At 28.7% G+C, this 7,500-nt stretch overlaps 10 non-coding genes across 10 annotated transcripts; 4 read left to right on the top strand and 6 right to left on the bottom strand.

The window, feature by feature from the left end:
* Positions 1 to 280: 280 nt before the first annotated feature.
* On the bottom strand, positions 281 to 353 carry TRNAR-UCG (transfer RNA arginine (anticodon UCG)). The gene has a single exon. It is a non-coding gene; the product is annotated as a tRNA-Arg (tRNA).
* Positions 354 to 1,170: 817 nt separating this feature from the next.
* Positions 1,171 to 1,245, bottom strand: TRNAR-UCG (transfer RNA arginine (anticodon UCG)). Its single transcript has one exon. It is a non-coding gene; the product is annotated as a tRNA-Arg (tRNA).
* Positions 1,246 to 1,866: 621 nt separating this feature from the next.
* TRNAR-UCG (transfer RNA arginine (anticodon UCG)) lies at positions 1,867 to 1,939 on the bottom strand. Its single transcript has one exon. It is a non-coding gene; the product is annotated as a tRNA-Arg (tRNA).
* A 776-nt stretch (positions 1,940 to 2,715) lies between these two features.
* On the bottom strand, positions 2,716 to 2,788 carry TRNAR-UCG (transfer RNA arginine (anticodon UCG)). Its single transcript has one exon. It is a non-coding gene; the product is annotated as a tRNA-Arg (tRNA).
* A 1,199-nt stretch (positions 2,789 to 3,987) lies between these two features.
* Positions 3,988 to 4,060, bottom strand: TRNAR-UCG (transfer RNA arginine (anticodon UCG)). Its single transcript has one exon. It is a non-coding gene; the product is annotated as a tRNA-Arg (tRNA).
* A 201-nt stretch (positions 4,061 to 4,261) lies between these two features.
* TRNAR-UCG (transfer RNA arginine (anticodon UCG)) lies at positions 4,262 to 4,334 on the top strand. Its single transcript has one exon. It is a non-coding gene; the product is annotated as a tRNA-Arg (tRNA).
* Positions 4,335 to 5,123: 789 nt separating this feature from the next.
* On the bottom strand, positions 5,124 to 5,196 carry TRNAR-UCG (transfer RNA arginine (anticodon UCG)). Its single transcript has one exon. It is a non-coding gene; the product is annotated as a tRNA-Arg (tRNA).
* A 199-nt stretch (positions 5,197 to 5,395) lies between these two features.
* TRNAR-UCG (transfer RNA arginine (anticodon UCG)) lies at positions 5,396 to 5,468 on the top strand. Its single transcript has one exon. It is a non-coding gene; the product is annotated as a tRNA-Arg (tRNA).
* A 581-nt stretch (positions 5,469 to 6,049) lies between these two features.
* Positions 6,050 to 6,122, top strand: TRNAR-UCG (transfer RNA arginine (anticodon UCG)). Its single transcript has one exon. It is a non-coding gene; the product is annotated as a tRNA-Arg (tRNA).
* Positions 6,123 to 7,173: 1,051 nt separating this feature from the next.
* TRNAR-UCG (transfer RNA arginine (anticodon UCG)) lies at positions 7,174 to 7,246 on the top strand. Its single transcript has one exon. It is a non-coding gene; the product is annotated as a tRNA-Arg (tRNA).
* Positions 7,247 to 7,500: the final 254 nt, after the last annotated feature.

Genomic DNA, 7,500 nt, shown 5'->3' with positions numbered 1-7,500 from the left:
ATATATATATGTATATATGTATATATGTATATATGTATATATATATATACATATATATATATATATATATATATATATATATATATATATATAAATATATGTACAGTGAGATATCTAGAAAAAATAATAATATATATATATAATAATATAATATAAATTTTCTCCCAGTCAGCTATTATGCACACAAACACACGCATATAGATTTTCCTTCCACGCACGCGCGCACACACACACATATATGTGTGTGTGTGCGTGTATATATATAAAGATCGTACATGTCCGACCGTGACAGGATTCGAACCTGCAATCTTCGGATCCGAAGTCCGACGCCTTATCCGTTAGGCCACACGGTCGTGTACTCGCCTAAGAACACATGTAATTGTTTTTTTTTTTTTTTTTTATTTGACATGCTCCACAATCAAATAAGTTAAGTATACCTTAATTTTACCAGACCACTGAGCTGATTAACAGCTCTCCTAGGGCTGGCTCGAAGGATTAGACTTATTTTGCGTGGCTATGAACCAACTGGTTACTTAGCAACGGAACCTACAGCTTATTTTGGAATCTGAACCACGTTATAGCGAGAAATGAATTTCAATCACCAGAAATAAATTCCTCTAACTCTTCATCAGCCGGTCGGAGAGTCGAACTCGGGCCTACCGAGTGTTAGGCCACAGCTCTACCGACTCGCTCAACAACAGTATAATATGAAGATAAAAGGGCCCATAAAACGCTATTTGAACCTTGCAACCATATGTTGCGAGCACTTCCTTCTGAACAGGGCCACAGAAGGAAGTGCTCGAAATATAAGGTTGCAATGTTCAAACAGTGTTTTATGGGCTTTTTTATCTTCATATATATATATATTCATATATATATATATATATATATATATATATATATAAATTATATGATATATAATATATATATATATAGTATATAATAATATATATATATAGTAATATAAATTTAATATAATACAAATGTGCTCCACAATCAGCTATTATACACACTCATTTATATATATTTGTTAATTGTGGATTTTCCTTCCACGCACGGGCACGCAGACACACACACACACATATATATATATATATATATATATATATATATATATATATATATATATATATATATAATTATATATGTATGTATATAGAGATCGGGAATCGACCGTGACAGGATTCGAACCTGCAATCTTCGGATCCGAAGTCCGACGCCTTATATCCGTTAGGCCACACGGTCGTGTATTCACATGGACACACGTGTAAGGTTCTTTCTTTATCTGATATGCCCCACAATCATCTGGTGAGTATAATATATGAGTATATATATATATATATATATATATATATATATATATATATATATATATATATATATATGTATGTATATATATACACATATATATATATATATATATATATATATATATATATATATATATATATATATATATATATATATATATATATAATAAAATCACGTCAGAGCATGAGTGAAAATTCCCGGTTTTAACTCACCTTCTGATGTGATTTTATAATATTCTCAAACACGTCCCTTCATGTTGTTACATATATATATATATATATATATATATATATATATATATATATATATATATATATAAATATATATATATATATATATATATATATATATATATATATATGTATATATATATATGTACAATGAGATATGTAGAAAATATAATAATATATATATATAATAATATAATATAAATTTTCTCCCAGTCAGCTATTATACACACAAACACACATATAGATTTTCCTTCCACGCACGCGCGCACACACACATACATATATGTGTGCTTGTGTGTGTATATATATAAAGATCGTACATGTCCGACCGTGACAGGATTCGAACCTGCAATCTTCGGATCCGAAGTCCGACGCCTTATCCGTTAGGCCACACGGTCATGTACTCGTCTAAGAACTCATGTAATTGTTTTTTTTTTTTTTAATTTGACATGCTCCACAATCAACTAAGTTAAGTATACCTTAGTTTTACCAGACCACTGAGCTGATTAACAGCTCTCCTAGGGCTGGCCCGAAGGATTAGACTTATTTTGCGTGGCTATGAACCAACTGGTTACTTAACAACGGGACCTACAGCTATTGCGGAATCTGAACCACGTTATAGCGAGAAATGAATTTCAATCACCAGAAATAAATTCCTCTAACTCTTCATCAGCCGGTCGGAGAGTCGAACTCGGGCCTACCGAGTGTTAGGCCACAGCTCTACCGACTCGCTCAACAACAATATAATATGAAGATTAAAGGGCCCATAAAACAATGTTTGAAATTTGCACCCATATGTTGCGAGCACTTCCTTCTGAACAGGGCCACAGAAGGAAGTGCTCGAAATATAAGGTTGCAACGTTCAAACAGTGTTTAATGCTTTTTATCTTCATATATACAAAGTATATATATATATATATATATATATATATATATATATATATATATATATATAAATTATATGATATATATATATATAATATAAATTTAATATAATATATATGTGCTTCACAATCAGCTATTATACACACATATTTATATATATTTTATTTATTGTGGATTTTCCTTCCACGCACGGGCACGCAGACACACACACACACATATATATATATATATATATATATATATATATATATATATATATATATATATATATATATATAAGGTCGTGAATCGACCGTGACAGGATTCGAACCTGCAATCTTCGGATCCGAAGTCCGACGCCTTATCCGTTAGGCCACACGGTCGTGTATTCGTGTAGGAACACGTGTAATGTTTTTCTTTTTATATGTTATGCCGTGCAGTCAGCTGGTGTATATACCATGTATATATATATATATATATATATTTGAAACATAAACACAGAGTTATGTGTGGAACAGAAATAAATTTCTGGCTCACTTCCAATCAAACCCAGGTCTTTCAAATGAAAGACCAGAGCACTGCTAACCAGGCCACACAAGTCATAAAAGAAGTTGGAACCTGAGTACAACTGTACCCAAGGAATAACCTGGGGAGGCTAACTGCTTTCATACCCGCATGTTTTCCCTTGGGTACAGTTGTGCTCAGGTTCCAACGTCTTTTGTGACTTGTGTGGCCTGGTTAGCAGCGCTCTGTTCTTTCATTTGAAAGACCTGGGTTCGATCCTGATGTGAGTCAGAAATATATATATATCCTTCAAAAGAAGGCATCGTGCTTAATTCATATAAAAATGGGAAAAAGCATGTTAAAACGAAGAAGAAGATATACATATATATATATATATGTATATGTATCTATATATATATATATATATATATATTTATATGTATATGTATCTATATATATATATATATATATATATATATATATATATATATTTAATATATATATATATATATATATATATATATATATATATATATATATATATATATATATATATATATATATATATATATATATATATATATATATATACACACACACATATGAATGTCTTTTACTGTAATACAACAGTATAATATGAAGATAAATATGCCCATAAAACGTTATTTGACATTAAACCATATATTTCAGCAAGTCCTTCTGATCAGGGCCACAAAATGAAGTGCTCGAAATATATGGTTGAAACGTTCAAATATTGCGTTATGGGCATTTTTTTATTCATATATATATATATATATATATATATATATATATATATATATATATATATATGTGTGTGTGTGTGTGTATGTGTGTGTGTGTGTTCTTGTATGTATACACAGACACATGTATATATAAATACAGTATATATGGTATATAATAATATATATATATAATAATATAAATTTAATATAATAATATAAATTTGCTCCACATTCTGCTATTATAAACATATATATATATATATATTTATATATTGTTGATTTTCCTTCCACGCACGCGCACACACATATATATTATATATTTAAAGATCGTGCATCGACCGTGACAGGATTCGAACCTGCAATCTTCGGATCCGAAGTCCGACGCCTTATCCGTTAGGCCACACGGTCATGTATTCGTGAGGGAATACTTGTAATCATCATTTGATTAAATTTCCCCCACAATCAGCTATTATGTATACACACACGCATATATATATATATTTATATATGTATATATGCGTGTGTGTATGTGTGTTTGTGTGTGTGCATAATAGCTGATTGTAGAGCAGATTAAATCAAAATGTTACGATTGTTACTTCATGAATACAGGACCGTGTGGCCTAACGGATAAGGCGTCGGACTTCGGATCCGAAGATTGCAGGTTCGAATCCTGTCACGGTCGGACATGCACGATCTTTATACATATTCACAAAAACACACACGTTCACACATATATATATGTGTGTGTGTGTGTGTGCACGTGCGTGGAAGGATTATCTATGTGTGGTTAATAGCTGACGGGGTGCAAATTTATATTATATATATATTAAATTTATATTATACATGATATATATATATATACACACAAATAAACACACATGCAAATATATATGCATGTATACACACATATACAGTATATACATGTGTGTGTGTATATATATATATATATATATACAGTACATATATATATACTATATATATATATATATATATATATATATATATATGTATATATATATATATATATATATATATATATATATATATATATATATATATATATATAAAAATTATGAAATCCTCGTCAGAAGGTGAGTGAAAAGTGGATTTTATAATATTCTCAAGGTCATGTCCTTCGTGCTGCAGTGGATATATATATATATATATATATATATATATATATATATATATATATATATATATATATATATATATATATATATGCATAATATAATATAATATTATATAAATTTAATATCCAATAAAAATTTGTTCAATCAGCTATTATGCACACATATATTGAGGATTTTCCTTCCACGAGCATGCAGGGCACACCCAAACGCATATATGTATATTTATATGTGTGTGTGTGCCTAAATTATATATATATATATATATATATATATATATATATATATATATATATATATATATATATATATCTATATATATAAAAAGGATCGTTTATGTCCGACCGTGACAGGATTCGAACCTGCAATCTTCGGATCCGAAGTCCGACGCCTTATCCGCTAGGCCACACGGTCCTGTGTTCGTCAAGTAATACTCGTAATCATTTGATTAAATTTGCTCCACAATCAGCTGTTATACACGCACAAACACACACACGTATATATAGATAGACAATATATGTATATACATATATGTGTGTGTGTATGTGTGTATAATAGCTGATTTTGGACCAAATTTAATCAAATGGTGACGAGTGTTCCTTCCTGAATACATGACCGTGTGGCCTAACGGATAAGGCGTCGGACTTCGGATCCGAAGATTGCAGGTTCGAATCCTGCCACGGTCGGACATGTTCGATAATTATATATATATGCACACAAAGACACACACATACACATATATGTGTGTGTGTGCGCGCGTGCGTGGAAGGAAAATCTATATGTGTGAGTGTGTTTGTGTGTATAATAGCTGACGGGAGCAAATTTATATTATATATTAAACATATATTATATTGTTATTATTATAATATATATTATATATATTTATATATTCAATGCAGCACGAAGGGACGCGTGTTTGAGAATATTATATAATCCACGTCAGACGGTGAGCGAATACAGGAGTTTTCACTCACGTTCTGACGTGGATTTTATAATGTATATATATATATATATATATATATATATATATATATATATATATATATATATATATGTATATTATATATATATATATATATATATATATATATATATATATATATATATATATATGTATATATATATATATATATATATATATATATATATATATATATACATATACATATTTGTGTGTATCTGTGTGTATAATACATATACCATATACCAGATGATTGTGGGGCATATCAAATAAAAAAACATTACCAGTGTTCCTAAGCGAATACATGACCGTGTGGCGTAACGGGTAAGGCGTCGGACTTCGGATCCGAAGATTGCGGGTTCGAATCCTGTCACGGTCGGACATGCACAATCTCTACATATATACACAAAAATACACCTGCACACACACATGTGAGCGTGTGTGGAAGGAAAATCTATGTGTGTGTAAAATATATAGTTGACCCAGAACAAATTTATACTACTTTTTTAAATTATATTATATTAATGTTATTATAAATACATTACATAATATATATATATATATATATATATATATATATATATATATATATATATATATATATATATATATATATATATATATCACACATACACATGCAAATATATATGCATGTATATGCACATATATATGAGTGTGTATACATTTATATATATATATATATATATATATATATATATATATATATATATATATATATATATGTAAATATATATATATATATATATATATATATATATATATATATACACATATGTACATATATATACATACATATATATATATATACATATATCTCTATAAATATATATATATATATATATATATATATATATATATATATATATATATATATATATATATATATATATATATATATATATATATATATATATATTATAAAAATCCACATCCAGAAAGTGAGTGAAAAGTTCGGTTTTTACTTACCTTCTGACGTGGATTTTTATTCTCAAGCTCATGTCCCTTCGTGTTGCAGTGGATATATATATATATATATATATATATATATATATATATATATATATATATATATATATAAAATAAATTTAATATATTATATAAATTTGCTCCCCAATCATTATTATATACACTACACATACATATTCATTGTGGATTTTCCTTCCACGCATGCATAAGCGCTGATTGTGGAGTAAATGTAATGAAATGGTTACGAGTGTTTCTTCCCGAATACACGACCGAATATTTGTATGTGTTTTTGTCTGTGCTTGTATATACTGTGTGTGTATATATATATATATATATATATATATATATATATATATATATATATATATATTATACACACCAGATGATTGTGGGGTATATCAAATAAAAAAAAGAACATTACACGAGTACCCGAACGAGTTCATGACCGTGTGGCCTAACGGATAAGGCGTCGGACTTCGGATCCGAAGATTGCAGGTTCCAATCCTGTCACGGTCGGACGTGTACGATCTTTATATACATACACCCAAACACAAACACACACATATATTTATGTGTTTGTGTGTGCGCGCGTGCGTGGAAGGAAAATCTATATGTGTGAGTGTGTTTGTGTGTATAATATCTGATTGGGAGCAAATTTATATTATATGTTAAGTATATAATATATTGTTATTATGATATATATATGATGAAGAGTTAGAAGAATTTATTTCTGGTGATAGAAATTCATTTTTCGCTATAATGTGGTTCGG

The sequence above is a fragment of the Macrobrachium rosenbergii genome, chromosome 21, assembly GCF_040412425.1.
Source record: "Macrobrachium rosenbergii isolate ZJJX-2024 chromosome 21, ASM4041242v1, whole genome shotgun sequence".
In the NCBI taxonomy this organism is placed as follows: domain Eukaryota; kingdom Metazoa; phylum Arthropoda; class Malacostraca; order Decapoda; family Palaemonidae; genus Macrobrachium; species Macrobrachium rosenbergii.
This window is presented reverse-complemented; position numbering and strand designations above follow the sequence as displayed.